Source organism: Xiphophorus couchianus, chromosome 19 (genome assembly GCF_001444195.1).
Source record: "Xiphophorus couchianus chromosome 19, X_couchianus-1.0, whole genome shotgun sequence".
Classification (NCBI taxonomy): Eukaryota; Metazoa; Chordata; class Actinopteri; order Cyprinodontiformes; family Poeciliidae; genus Xiphophorus; species Xiphophorus couchianus.
Window position 1 is genome coordinate 19,711,004 of NC_040246.1, and position 14,659 is coordinate 19,725,662.

The following is a 14,659-nucleotide window of genomic DNA, read 5'->3' on the forward strand; positions in this document are numbered from 1 at the left end:
AATATGTACTAAAACTTTTCTTTTCCAAAAGAAAACATTTGTAAGTATGATTTACAAAGTATCAGTGTTAGTAGATGGAGCCTCAGTGTGGAAAAATTTGGAATTTTGAAAATGAAATTGCGAAAAAGTCTAGTTTTGCATGTTCAAATGGAGGTAAAATACTATGAACATTTAATTTAACAATATAATTTGGAGGAAAAAAGGGTAATTTAAGCTCAAAGGGGTGGAAACTAAACAGAAAAAATCCCTATTACTACCCATGCAATATTTCAGTTTTAAATTTTCTTTGAATATCAAATGTTTTTTAATGACTCCTGAACATTTTAAACCATAGCACTGCAGTATATGAAGCACTAATTATGCAACCTAAGCCAGACTTTAAGAAAGAGTAACCAGGGGATTAAAACCACAAGGTTTGGAGACCCACAAAACATTTTTAATTAAAACAAATCTCCATTTTTATATGTTTTCTATGGAAAACCAAAGTATTGGGAAACAATGATGTCAAAACCAACTTCTGACCCCAAGCAAGTCTGAAAAAACAACTGCAAGCTGCAAGAGCACGCTCCACTCCTTCCTCTTTTGTTTTTGGCGAATTGTGATGACATCGTAACGCTGGCCAGTGGCCGTTCTTGCATAATTGGTTGTCTGGGCGAACTCCTCTTTGTGCAATCTTCCACCAGGTTCAACCAGTTTACATGCTGGGTTTTTCACATTTTATTAATTTAAGGTAGTCCAAATAGCAATGCAGTATTAAAATGAGATCTGATTCTCAGATTTCTGCTTTAGTTCTGTTGGGCGGCCATGATGTGCCGCCATATTTGTACAGGTAAAAAACTCATTTTAATTTGGTTTTTTAACTGAAATGCAACATAATTTTGGTCAAATCTATCCAAGTTGACAAAGTTTTGCCACATTTTATTGGCTAAATTTAGTAATCTCAGCTTTAGTTTAGGTATATCTTGATGAAATATTCATTCTGAGATGAAATAAATTTAGTTTCATAGTTATATCCAGAAACACACTGAATTTCTGATTTGAAAACAACTTGTGATTTTATCTCATTGGCTATTTTTATTCAACTTCTTCCTTCCCACAGGAATCAATATAGTATTTATCTCCATTCAACATCTTTGATCTCTTTTTATTGGCTGATAAAAATATAAATCATTCATTATAGTTTTTATGGAAGTGTTTAAATGTCAGATGGAAATAAATCATGAAAGTTTGTTGCAAAACATTTCAAAATAAGAAAACTTTCCCATTTTAACGATATTAGAAAAACTCCTTCTAACGGGATTCATGTCTCATTAAAACCAAAATATTTTCTCTTTTGAATAAGAAAGGTCATAAAAGTGAAACAGAAACAAATTTAGACGTTGTTTAGAGGAAACAATGTGAGGAGAGTCATACTGAACCGCTTTATGTAATCTAAGCATATTTTTATATCTCGTTATAACGAGAAACCTTCTTATTTTAACAAGTTTTGCATCTGGTTATGACAAGAACTTTTTCTCATTTTAATAAGAATCTTTTACGTCATAACAAGATATTGTTCCTGAATTTATGTCCAAGCTTTGACAGTTAAATACTTCTGTAAGTTTTGGTCATTCTGTTTGAAGTTTCTATTTAGTTTCTGTACAGAAAAATGCTTAACGAAACATTTTTGGCCACCAAATGAGGACTGGTGGTGAAAGAACCAGTAGGAATCCAAATCAGAGTGTAACTGGAAGATAAATCCTGTTTTATCAGAGCTGCTGCCGCTCCGCAGTGCTTGCCGTCCTGGGTGGGGAGCCATTTTGCTTATATCAAAACCAACCAAAGAAATCAGTATCAGGCCCGGCTTGGTTGTTATAACATTTTGGAATGTTTTTCTGAGCAAATTAAGGGATTTGTACGAATATTGCTGCATCTTCTAGGAAAACAAAAATACAAATCAATAATGAAACATTATGTTTTCATTTGGGCAATGTCTATAAACACTGAAGTATCAGTCTACACTGCAAAAACAAAAATCTTATCAAGTATTTGTGGACTATTTCTAGTGCAAATATATTAGTAGACTTGAAATAAGACAAAACAAACTTACCGGTAATGGAAAATTATTTAACTTATAACATGGGAAACATTAAGTAATTATTGAAAACAAGCTCCTATATCTTGCTGAAAAATTACTTCTAAGTTAGTTTTGTATTATTTCTAGTGTACTAAAATATTTGCACTATAAACTAAATCCAAAACACTTACTAAGATTTTGTGGTTTTGCAGCAAATTGTAATTTGCATTTGTAGAGAGTCACCAAAACTCGATTAAAGCCACTCAACTTAAATCCAGCCATCGAAATAATACAACATGTTGAAATAACTGAAGAACCAGCCATTTCTGAGTACAGGGGGGCTTACAGGCTCTCTTCAGTCACTACATCTGCAGGCAAATTAGTCCTGAAACGTTTAGAAATTATAAATTAGCATGCAAACAGATCAGGGGGTCGACAGTCTGTAACATCCTGGTAAAAATGTGGAAGCCTGTAAGATTAAGCTGATTATCTTTCTGCTTTGACTTTAGCGACTCAAATCCATGATGATGATGTGATCTGCCTGCAAAACAAACTGATGAGATGAAATGAAACACTGAATGAAAACAAACAGCTTTAGTTGGAGGCTTAAGAGATGCTATCAGCTTTATTCAAAGTTTCTCCGCTCACTCAGGCAGAAACTGACAGAGCGCGCCCACCCTCCCCCCGAACAAACCAACCTGCAGACGCAGCCTCCTCCTCCTGGATCCTGCTTTCTGTTGATATATCCCGGTACAGGGACACCTGCTTCTATTGGATCTTGTTTGTGTTTGCACTGAGGACATGGGATAAAGAGGATGTGTGTGTGTGTGTGTATGGAGAAGAAATGGGAGTTTGGGAATAAGTGGCAGAGTTGCTGATGCTGATTCAGCAGCACATGGAGGGGAAACCAAACAAAAGAAGAAGCCGTTCACCGATCAAACATCGGGATGAAGCAGGAGGCTAATCTGTTAGCTCCTCAAATAAAGTGGATTTTAAAAATCTGTTGAGATGTAAAAAAAACAAACCAATATGAGTAATTTCTGAACTTTTTCGACCTTTAATGTGACCTAAAAACTGTAAACTCAGTGAAAAACAAATGGAAAATATTGAGGTGGATAAAATCAGCTAAATGTTTGGACACAACCCTTAAAACGTTTTTGAAGAACAGTGTGATGGTCACTCTTTTTTGGCACTCTACAAAAAAACCCAAACTTTTCAATTTAGCGTTGAAAGTCCTGAATTGCCCATATTTGTCCACCTTTAATTAAAAAAGTGATCCAAATCTGTCAGATTGTGAACTTTTTCTTAATCAGATTTGTGTCTGAATTTAACTTGAATTTAGTACTTTATGCTGAAAGATGAAGCTTATTTTCATCTTTTGCTTTCTAGCAAAGTTTTGTGACATTAACTGGTATGTGAAACTGTTCCCAACTCTCTCCACATTAAATTCAAACAAACCAAAGCATGATAGTGCCACCACCATGCTTCACTGTGTGTATGGTGTTTCTTTGGTCATCTGCTGAAAGTCTGAAGTAAGAGCAAAAAAAAAGTCCCACCTTATTTCAATTAATTAATAAAATTGTACTGATTTAAAGATTTTTAAAACATTGTACTTTATTTAATCTATTAAAAACAGGCTTATATGTCACTGTCTGTAATTTAAGTATCAGCTTTTATTATATTTGGTTATTTAGTCATTTTAATGATAATGTTTTCCTTTCTCGATAAATGTTAATTTATAGAGTCAATGTCAATTTGAGTTACAAAAGAGGATTGAGGGATTCTTCAGCAGGAAGATTCAAAAAGCATTAATAATAAAAACAATTAGAAAACAGCTTGTTCCTGAAAATCAGATGCTGTGTAAGTCAAAGTGAAAAAACACCAAATAAACCTTAATATGCATTACAGTGAAAACCGTTTTGGCGCTTCCAGAGCAGCTAACATCTACAGTCTTCCTCATCAGCCAATCAGCTATAAAGGAAATTAATTCTCCTCCTTGATTGGTTGATTTGTAAATGACACCAAAAAGCAAATCAAGAAGCTTTGCATCTAGACATTTCAGATTCCCAAGCAGCATTTTCTTTGGAATATTTTAGATATGGTTGAATCTGTGAATTTTCCATAAATGATTTGAATGTTTTACAGAAAAATCCATGAAAAGCAGAAGAACATGAGTAACCTTATTTTACTAAATTGAAAAATTCAGGGTTTAGGTTTAGATATCAGAGGCTGATCTCTTCAGTTTGTGAATTTCTTTAATTCAGGGCTCGATGTGTTGCTGTTTCTGACATCTGTTTGCCTACTTCAGGTTGTCAGGCAGGTTCTGCTGAAGTATTTTCTTTTATTCTGCAGCTCCACGGTTTATCAGTCATGGGTGTGGCTACTGAAACTGAACTTAAAATTCAACTAAAATGCAGTTAATTGCAGTTTATCCATAATTTGAAGGGATAAGTTCGTGTTTAGGTTGGTTTAAATTGTCATTAAAACTGCTTTTTGTATTTTTTTTTCAGGTTTTACAATTTGTTTTTAGGATTTGAAAAATTTAGGTGTGACTAAAAAAACCAAAACAAGACGAAATCTGCATTTTTTTATTTGTTGTATATTTCTTGCAGGAATATCACAATTGAGAAATTTCAGTGACTTGCATCACACAATTCTTAATATTTTGTTTTTCCTTTCTTTCTTGTACGACAGAATATTAGCACCTGACAAAATGAGTAAATTCCCACCAGAAAAAAACGTACATTTTTAGATGAATCTAAAAATAACCAAAAGCTTGGAAATTTTCTGGTTCAAAAGTAAAAAAAAATCAGACTTGATAAACTCCAAAATTTCCATGTTTTTGTAGCAAATCTTTAACTTTTCAAACTAAAGATTATTTTTGCTTTTCCAGACATCACAACTCACAAACAAGAACAAACAAGAACTTAAATAAAACCAAAGAAAAGAGGCGGTAAAAAAAAGGTATTTGCTCTCTAGCCTGAGGCAAATACTTTGTCTTATTAGTCAACTGTACTCTTTGGAAACCAGAAGAAAATCAGTTCGTAGGTAAAAGGACCTTTGAGAAGTTTTCAGTTATCTACAGGAGGCTTTTCGTCTCTTTTTCCTTCCCGCTGCTCTCCTCCCCTTTCACCTCCAACATCGTAGAAGGCAGTTAATGCAGTCTCGCCTCACTCCAGGCATGAAACCGGGATGGAAATGAGATGCAAATCCTCCCCCGCCTGCCCAGCGTGTGTGCACTTGTTGGAGCTCACAGTCATCGTAACTGTTTGAGGTCGGAGCGACGCTGGACCATCAGCCTGCTTCCAGGATCTCGTGTTGAAGCTTGCTCTGTTGGGTAAACAAGCCTACATGAACAATAAAACAGTGTTGTGAAGTGTTGCACAGATCACTATCGTGTTGCTGGTCTGTCTGAATGCTAACTGACATCACATACGCGCACATGGGATGTTTTAAGAGAAGATTTGAGCTTGAAAGTCCATCTTGTTGCAGTTATTTCTTCTTTTTTTGGGGGGGTTACCAGTTTCTCCCTGAGGGGGGGGATCCAAAATCTGCCATCAAATAGCAGCGTGGTCATGTTTGGCAGCGTTTTGCTGAGGTCGAGGTTAGATGCTATCCCTCTGTTTCCCACTGATTACAGTAAAAACACGTCTAAACACTGAGGGCAGAGGAGACCCGCATGGAGCTCCACAGTTCTTATAACACACACTGACACACACCCAGAGGGGAATGGGTCATTGCTTTTTCCCAGTGTGATGGGATTCTGGGACTGTTTTGCTTCACAACATTATTGATGTTTTACCCCTAAACTGTGAAAAATAAACAAAAGGAGCTATTTATATTTGTTTTATTGGCACTAAACTACAGTTTCCTGATGCACTGGTTGTCTAACAGACATTATGTCTAGATTTAAATAAGGTTTTCATTTTTCAACAACGACCTATTCTTTTTTACAACGGCCTTCTAGGGCCGCAAAGAAACATTTCCACCTACATTTTGTAATTGATCTTAGAAAGTTTGGAGGAAAACTCAAAAAATTGCTGGAAAACAGAAATTTTGAGATTTCTGGAATAAAAATATTCTGGAATATTTCTAGAATGATTCAAGAAATATTTCTGGAATATTTCTTGAAATGTATCTAGAAATATTTCTAGAAATAATTCTAGAAAAGTCAAAATTTACTACAAAAACAGAAATTTTGAGGTTTATGGAATAATTTTAGAAGTATTACAGAATATTTTCTAGAATTAATTGGAAATTTCTTAGTTGGAGTTCAGACATGTTATTTATTTTTTAGTAACATTTCTGAAATGTTTTTCAACTTTTCAATCTCAAAAATGTCACTTTTTTTGAAAAATGTTCCCCGAAATAATTTCTAGGAATATTTTTATCATGTGCCTTTTTTGGTAATTCTAGAAAAAAGTGAGAGTTTCTGAGGTTGAAAAGTTGAAAAATTGCTAGAAAAACCCAGAAATTTTCTAGAGAAGAAAATTACAAAATTTCTAAGAAATGTCCAAGTTTGGTGGAAAAAGTCACAATTTTGTTTGTTTTCTATGTGAGCCAGTATTCACCTCTCATCTTTATTGCACTAAAAGATCAGTTGCCATGGTGATATTCAGATATCTTCCAATCAAAGTGATATTTCCATGAACAAATCTACAGTCTCTGTCATATGTATTCAGCATTTTCTGTTTTTAATCCACTTTTTATCACATGTGCAACCAGTTTGATAACATGTTTTATCTGCTAAATAAATGTGTTTAGAAATCACTACCTGTTTTACAACCAGCCAGAAGTCGGAGGCCTTCGTAAGCTGCTGTGTTCATAGTATGTTGTTTGGTTGAGGAATGCCGGTGAACCCAATAAACAACATTCCAGCAATCATGGACATTTCAAAATGCTATTTAAAGACTCGCATCCATGGGAAATTTGACCATTTGTACTTCATATATACACAGACACTGAACGAACGATGCAATAATCATACTATCTGTTGGAATATGGTCTATTTTTAAGGTGTTTCATGATCTTTAATCCCAGATATGATCCAATAGAAAATGTTTTTTGTGTTTTCAGGCTCTGCAGTAATTCAGTTCTATGTGTGACTGGTTTAGTATAATAATTTCTGCTGCTGTGAAATCATAATCGGACGAGACGTCAGGCAAAATTCCACCTCATCTCAGCAGGTTTTGGAAAAAAACCAAACGTCTACATGTTTGGTATATTTCCAGACAATCGTCTCATTCTCTACATGTAATCTCTTCGTCAAACAAAATCCTGTTTTTGCCTTTTTTTTTCTTCTTCATGAGGTGATAATTGTGCAACCCAAGCCATTATTACTGTCCTGTGACTTACAGGTACTTTCAGCAATATAAAGAAAACAGTGTGTGCGTTCACATACATCACATGGAGACTAATAAAAGGAGAATAAATGAGGTGGAAGATGTTTACAGACTGTTGAGTTGCCTTCGGTGAAGGCGTTTATTGTTGAAGAAGGCGTGAGAGACAAACAAGCTCTACCACTTGTCACCAGGTTGAGCCTCCCATTCTGCCCAGTCCAGTTTTTGTTTCACCTGCAATAGCAGAAATCACAGCTTATCACTTCTGCAGCAAATATTCCCAATATTACTGATCAAACATCCAACAGCTCCGGATTAACCTGCATAGTTTTACCTGTATTTGAACTTAAATGTTTTAATATCTACTTATACTTTCAAGATTTTGCATGAAGAATTGCATAAAACCTAAAGATGAGATTTTCTGTATCACAGTTGCACATCTTGAGTGAAAACCATACATATTAGTGTGCGGATAAAGGAGAAACTTAGTTACTTTTTTTGCTGTTATATAAAAATATTCATGCATACTAGTTCACAGCATATGGATTTAAATATGGGGAAGTTAAGAAGCTTCTTTTAAACTTGAATATATGATTAAAAATACATTTTAAACTTATTACCTTTCTAACACGTAGAGAAATATAATCTAAGCAGCATGGCAACCTGGAAAAAGTGTGCTCTGTGTTTTCCCCGTTTTAAGCGTTTGAGAATGCGTTGTGGTTAAAGACTCTGAGACTCAGCAGGGAGGAATCCATCCTGGGTGGATCTCTGTTGTCAAACCTGAATGGTTTCTTCACAAGGAAGCAGGAAGCAAAAGTATTTTTCTTGAGAACATCTACTCTGTCTTCTTCATTCAGCTCAACATATTCACTAAGCAACAATATGTGACCTTTGGCAGCTTTGGAGTTTTATCCACTTTCAAAACTGTCAACATGACTTGTCACATGCATGAACTCTTGGTAAAATTATATCTGAGTAAAAATATGCTTGATGAGTGCAGAGAGCTGCAACTGCCTGAGATGTTGCAATACTGGTGAAAGTGTCATCAGACATTATATCGCACATGATTATGCATCTGCAACAATTGCTTTTTTGGATTTCGCTAATTCAGAATTTTCACATAATTGGTATCTTTGAATCTCCAGACCTGTTTAAATAGAAACTTAACTTAAACTTAAGTTTAGAAAGTTTTGAAAAGTCCCATGATTATTTCATGATTTGCTCAAACTTTAAATAGTGTTATACTTTCAGTGTGAAAATGTTTTGTTCAACAGAATGTTTGTTTAATTTAGTATTTAATCTGCAATAATAGTTTACAATTTGGTCGTATATAACCTTGCTATATTTTTGTTATTGGCTGCATTTTCATTACAAATGTGCACAAAACTTTGTCAATATTCTGCTGAAGTTGAAAAAATATGATTTATTTTTTAATGGAAACACCGCAATTTTTTTTTTTGCAATTGTGGTGTTTTCATTAAAAAAGAAATGCAATTAAAATCACATGATCCCCAAACAAACTGATAAAACATTTTAGCAGGAAGAAATACAACATCCAGATGTGCAAAATGACAGTCAATCAATCAATCAATCAATCAATCAATCAATCAGGTTTATTTGTATAGCATATTTCAGCAACAAGGCATTTCAAAGTGCTTTCCATCATGAAAATATAAAAACACATTTTGGCTGTGATTGCAGCCAAACTAAATCACTTGAAGGGTGTGACTATTTATTCAGTCACTTATTCTGTGTTACATATTTTTACTTTATTGCCATTGTTTTTTAGAAATCAGTTTTCACTCTGACATTAAATGTTTTTTAGTCAGGAATGCCAAATTTTGTTGATCATGATTGATTTATAAAAGCAATAATCAAAAGGGGTGAATACTTTTTTTTAGACATTGTTGTTTAAAACTTTACAAACTAAAACTTTGTATAACTTAGTTACTAACCTTCTAAATCTGAATTAAAACATAATTCTTTGACCAGTGTCAATGTGTCATGCTGAACGTAAAGTAAAAAATTCATTCCAGTTGGTTTGGAGATGATGTGAAAACTTTATTCAAAGTTAAACCATTTCTTATTTCTGTGATTAAAGGAGACCAAGATGAAAATTATGCACTAGAAAAGTGCGTAAGGCATTTAAGCACTGAAACACACAGTCGCATTTGATTTCTATGCAGTGATACAGGCAGGCATGTTTGTACCTGCTGCAGTTTCTGTTGTTTGTAGGCCAACCGTTAACTTGCCTCTTACTGTGATCTTTTTTCTTCCAAGTCTTCTTTTGAAGGCATTTACCTTCATTTTCTCCAAGTCATCACAGCTGAAAATGTCTCTGAAATGTAATTTATTGAGAAGCAAATTCATGGTGGTTTATTTTAGAGCTTTGCTGTGCGGTGCAAACGCTACAATGTGGGAGAAGTCGGCCTAGAAAAGTCAACGTCATGCCCAGACAGAGAGCAGGAGAGTTTCACTTGAACAAAGGCCAAGACAGCCTGAGGGACTTAACGACGACGATGATGATGATGATGATGAGATCCAGGGACACATGACAGAGAGCTGCAAAGTAAAACCTACGGTCACTTTAACTGTGGCTGAATAATATAAAATCAGAACACAAAGTTATCTGATGCAACACTAACAAAATGGATTAAAAAGTTGGATTACCGTAGTTTAGAATTTCAGTAAGACAAACTGAATTAAAATATCTATTTTCTTTTCTAAACTTGTTGAAATTTAAGCAGCACAGCTTGTTAAAAATGTGCTTTATTTCCTGTTTGACAGCAAATACTTCTGAAATCTTCTCCAAGCTTCAAAACATAATGCAGTAGCTAATAATTTACTTTTTTCTTGATGCTACTCCAGCAGATTTTTACACCTTTTCCAAATTCTGGAGCTCGAACTTCAGTTTCTCCAACGCTTCATATCACGAGTTACACATTTTTTTTGTGCAAACGCAGAGTCTGCGCCGACGTTAACTGGTTCACAGACCAGTTAAACCAGCAACACCTCTGTCCTCAATCCATCCCAGGGGTGGAGCAGAGAAATCACAGCATTTCACTGCCTGGATTAGTTTTAACTGTCACCTGCAGTGTTTGTTTGTCTGTCATTGTGTAGTTTCCGTTTGTGTTCGTGATTAGATAAACACACGACCTGCATGTAAACACACACGGAAGAAACACTGGAACTGTAACGCTGCAAAGGTTTATGACTTACTCACTTAACTGAGCATTTTTCCTTCACAAAAGGAGCTTAGAAAAAAGCAACTGAAAGCTTAAAAATTAACATTAGAGAAAAGAAACTTAGTGGAGTCCAAGATGCAAACAAGTTTATCCGTCTTGGTTTGGACGTTTTTTTTTTTTTTTTTAACAATTTCTTGTCTCTGCAAACTTCTAGGACAAGAGTCGCCACAAGGGACTGATGAGTCAATAAGCAACAGTTTGATGGCGAGATAAAGTATCAGAAATACGGGTGGGCATTTTTTATCGCATCGTTTATCATTTATCACGATGAATTTCTTACACAATAAGAATTTAGATTTATTGTTTACATGATAAATTCCAATTAATGATGTTTAAAAGTCCCCAAAGTTGTCCAGATGATTTGTTTTACTATTTTCTCCAATTACTTGAGTGTATCAACAAATATTAAACTATGAATTAATGCAGTTATTGTGCGCATTTTATTTTATTTATTCTGTATGTGACTCGGGTCCTTAAAAAGTATATAAACAAAATTTTCAAGAGAAATATTTGTGCTTGTGGGGTTATTATTGCTGTCATTCAGTCACAGTCTGAAGTTACCTAAAAAATAATAAATGGTCCTTCAAGTTGGTTTGGACAATTTTAGCGTCTAATGAGGAAACTCCTCATTTAAAAACCTATTTTTGTATTTATTCTTGTAATTAAAATTTGAATGCCACTTTGTCATAAAATTACTATTCACACTTACAGCAAAAAAATAAAATAAAGGTAAACTGTGTAGCATAAACCCAATAAATACAGAATAAAAAATGTATTGTTCTCCACAACCCACTGGGCTTTGATTTATAGTGTTGAAGCAATATTTGATAAAAGTTAGTGCGATTTTATCAGAGTTTGATTTACTTTCACTTCATAGTGATGTCAGTGAATGACTTGCCCGTCCTTTAACCAGTCACACTAAATCAAAAGAAAAATGGAGGCTTTTATTATTTGTGAAGAAGTGGCTTGACAGCTAGATGGCACAGCTTCAGAAGTCATCTAAAATACAACAAGCTTTGTTTTTCTAGGGCCAACAAGCTTTCAAGTCTAACAGAAACATGCTGTCGAAGAGCCAACAACAACAAAAGTACAGTAACTGACTGAATGGGAGCCCTTATCAATTAAGTTCAAGACACATCAGATCTAGACAACTACACAACATTTCCTTGCATGAGTGAAAGACTGCAGGAAAAGTTTAAGAACGAAAAGGCATAACCACAAATTAAGTGGTTTAAGAATTTAAACAGGTTAGCAGGACTGTTATCTGATTATAGAACGCTCTGTTCTTAAATTACCAATCCGGATAGTAAAAATGAAGTTTTAGATGTATAGAATGTAATTACGAATAGTCAGACGAAACTGATTTTATGTTAATGGCCTGCCTGAATATTTGGGAAATCTTCCATATTGTCTTCAGTCCACTTCAGTACGGGTGCAGGGGCAAGTTTGTTTTTTTAAGTTTTCTTTTTCGGTTCTAGTGGTCTGTATTCGAAAGTGGTCAGACAGGAATGAGAGAGAGGGAAGACACACGGTAATGGGGATGGGACTCGTACCCATGATGGCCGCATCGAGGACGTATATGGGTCGCGTGCTTCACTCCTCCGTCACCACCAAGCTCCGGCAGCAAGTTTTAAAAGTTTGATAGAAATCCAACCAAGACAAGACAAGAGTTACTATCACTTCCTGTTTGATGGCGAAGACTTGGCAAGGACTTCCAGTAGACTTTGGGACATGTCATGTGTGGCTATCAATGGTTAGTGGATGTGGTTTCAATCTTCTATTATACACTGGTAGAAGCTGATTGAGTCACCAAATAAACCTGTTTCTTCTATGAATTGGTGGGGCTAAAGTCTGCTACCACACCAATGATGACACACACACTTTTGGTGGAGAACAAATGATGCATCAGGAAGATACTGCTGTAGAGATCAGCTAGGGGGCGTAGTTGAGTCCGATTCCAATGGAATCCTGTCAGGCTCTTTAGAGGTTGACAAATCATTCAAGTCCAGTTTAGTGCCAATCGAAACGTATTCAGAGCCAACTATATGCAAAGCGCAACGTAGCTAAGTCGCCACACGGTCCAGTCAGCAGTCACTGTTCAAAGATGGATGGAGGACCACCCTGTCCTGTGTCACCAGACAGAAGTCGAAAAGGCTAAAGTGATGTCACCAACCTACCATAAGAGTATGATCAGTGCAGGTCTGTAATGACAACCAGAATGTTTGATGCAGGTGAGACCTGGTGTGTGGAAGTTATTCCACCTTGATGTTTTATAGCAAATGGTGAAATTTTGAGGATTGACCACACCCACATGCTTTGATGTAGTAAAAAGCTTTTAATAACATTCGATCTCCAATTCCTTAAAATGGCGCCGAGTCATTTAGAAGTCTGTAATTCAAAATCTGTAGAAGTTCACTCAGATAAAAGGTTTGTAAGAGACAAAATGGTGGCTCTTCCATTCTGGAAGTTGGCCATAGCTCCAACATACTTTTCGTAAGGCCTGAAAAGTTAAACATGTAATGAATTTTATGATTCTCAGTTACAGTGACACTTAGGGCTGATTTTTAAAAAATGTTTGTAGAGGGCGCTGTGGAGTTATTAGGACACACCCACCAAATGTTGGACTGCATTCCTGTTGGGGGTTGGATTAGGACTGATCATAGCGAGTTTGGTGAAGATCAGCTGAAATATATGGAACTTAGAAATAAACATATGGCAATGGCATGATGGCTGACTTGATTTCACCATGACCACACCTTCCAGCGAAATCAAATGAGACCAACTTATTTTACGTCTTGTGACTCAATGTCATGCTGATTTGGTCAAGAGGGTCAGAGATGAACCTATCCAAGAAACAAAAAGTGACTTCCTGTTCTCAGGGAGAGGGAGTTTAATGTCAGCAGATGACAACATGGATTGTTAGATACCTTTATGAAAGTAGCAACATTTAGAACATTTTAAAAAGGAGACAAACTTTGAGGCATGGCCCCATTCTTTCAGCATGTACAAAATTAAAGATTTTGATAACTTTTAATCCCCCATGCCGATAGGGGATACTGACCAAATATGAAGCCAGTAGCTCAAAACCCCAACTGGAGGAGTTTATTGTAGTTTGACATGTATGAAAAGTCATAAATGAAACCTTGACCCAAAATTGCAGACTGACATTAGGGGGCGCTGCAGTGCAGTTGGCCACACCCATTTTTAATTCCATTAAAACACTAAAATTTCATGCAGTGGGCAATTCTGAGTAATGCTTGGTGAGTTTTTAAATATTTTTAGGCCTTCAAAAAGCCACATTAGGTGTTGGAAGAATAAGAAATCTTTCACAGTACTTTTGCTGAACCACATATTGCATGAATAATTTTTTCTTTGCATTCATGTTCAAAAAACGCTTGTTAAAGTTACACATTTGGCTTCATGAGATTATAGGTGCAGTCACAAACAGTACAACAAAAATGTCTGCAAGTGTGGAAACAGACAAAAAAAGAGATTTAGCCAAAATGCAAACTACATACTTCAAAAATACCCTTCACCATGCATTGTTAAGAATCAAACCACCATAAAAGCAAACTGCTATGGTGTAACTTCCACTTTATCACCAGCATTTGCATCACCAATCAATTCTATAGTACAGGAATAAGGTAGATAATAAACATAAACACTAATTCTATACCTGATTCACAACAAGACTTACCATCAGAGTAAGACTGAGGCCTAAGGGCAACACTCTTCCAAAGCATTGTGGTGAATCACTAAAGTTCAATTGGAAAAAAACAAGTAGGAGGAATATCTAATTAGCTATTTAATGTGACACATCTCACACGTTGCCTCAACTCTGTTTCCTAATAGCAGATCAGTCCTCGTCATGTTTCCTTCCCAGGAGGTCTATCATAAAACCATAAAAAGCCAATAAAATACCCCAAAGTTTTATCGAGACAGCAGTCAGATATATCTTTCACGAAAAGAACATGCTAACCCCAATGTTCACTGGAAAAAATCTGATGATTGGTTAAAGT

General features: G+C 35.5%; 1 long non-coding RNA gene across 1 annotated transcript; it reads right to left on the reverse strand.

Annotated features, from left to right (window-relative positions):
- Positions 1–7,334: 7,334 nt before the first annotated feature.
- LOC114134121 (uncharacterized) lies at positions 7,335–8,831 on the reverse strand. The gene is made up of 2 exons (XR_003593348.1): positions 8,016–8,831; positions 7,335–7,629 (listed from the first exon to the last, which is right to left on the reverse strand). It is a non-coding gene; the product is annotated as an uncharacterized LOC114134121 (long non-coding RNA).
- Between the last annotated feature and the right edge of the window lie 5,828 nt (positions 8,832–14,659).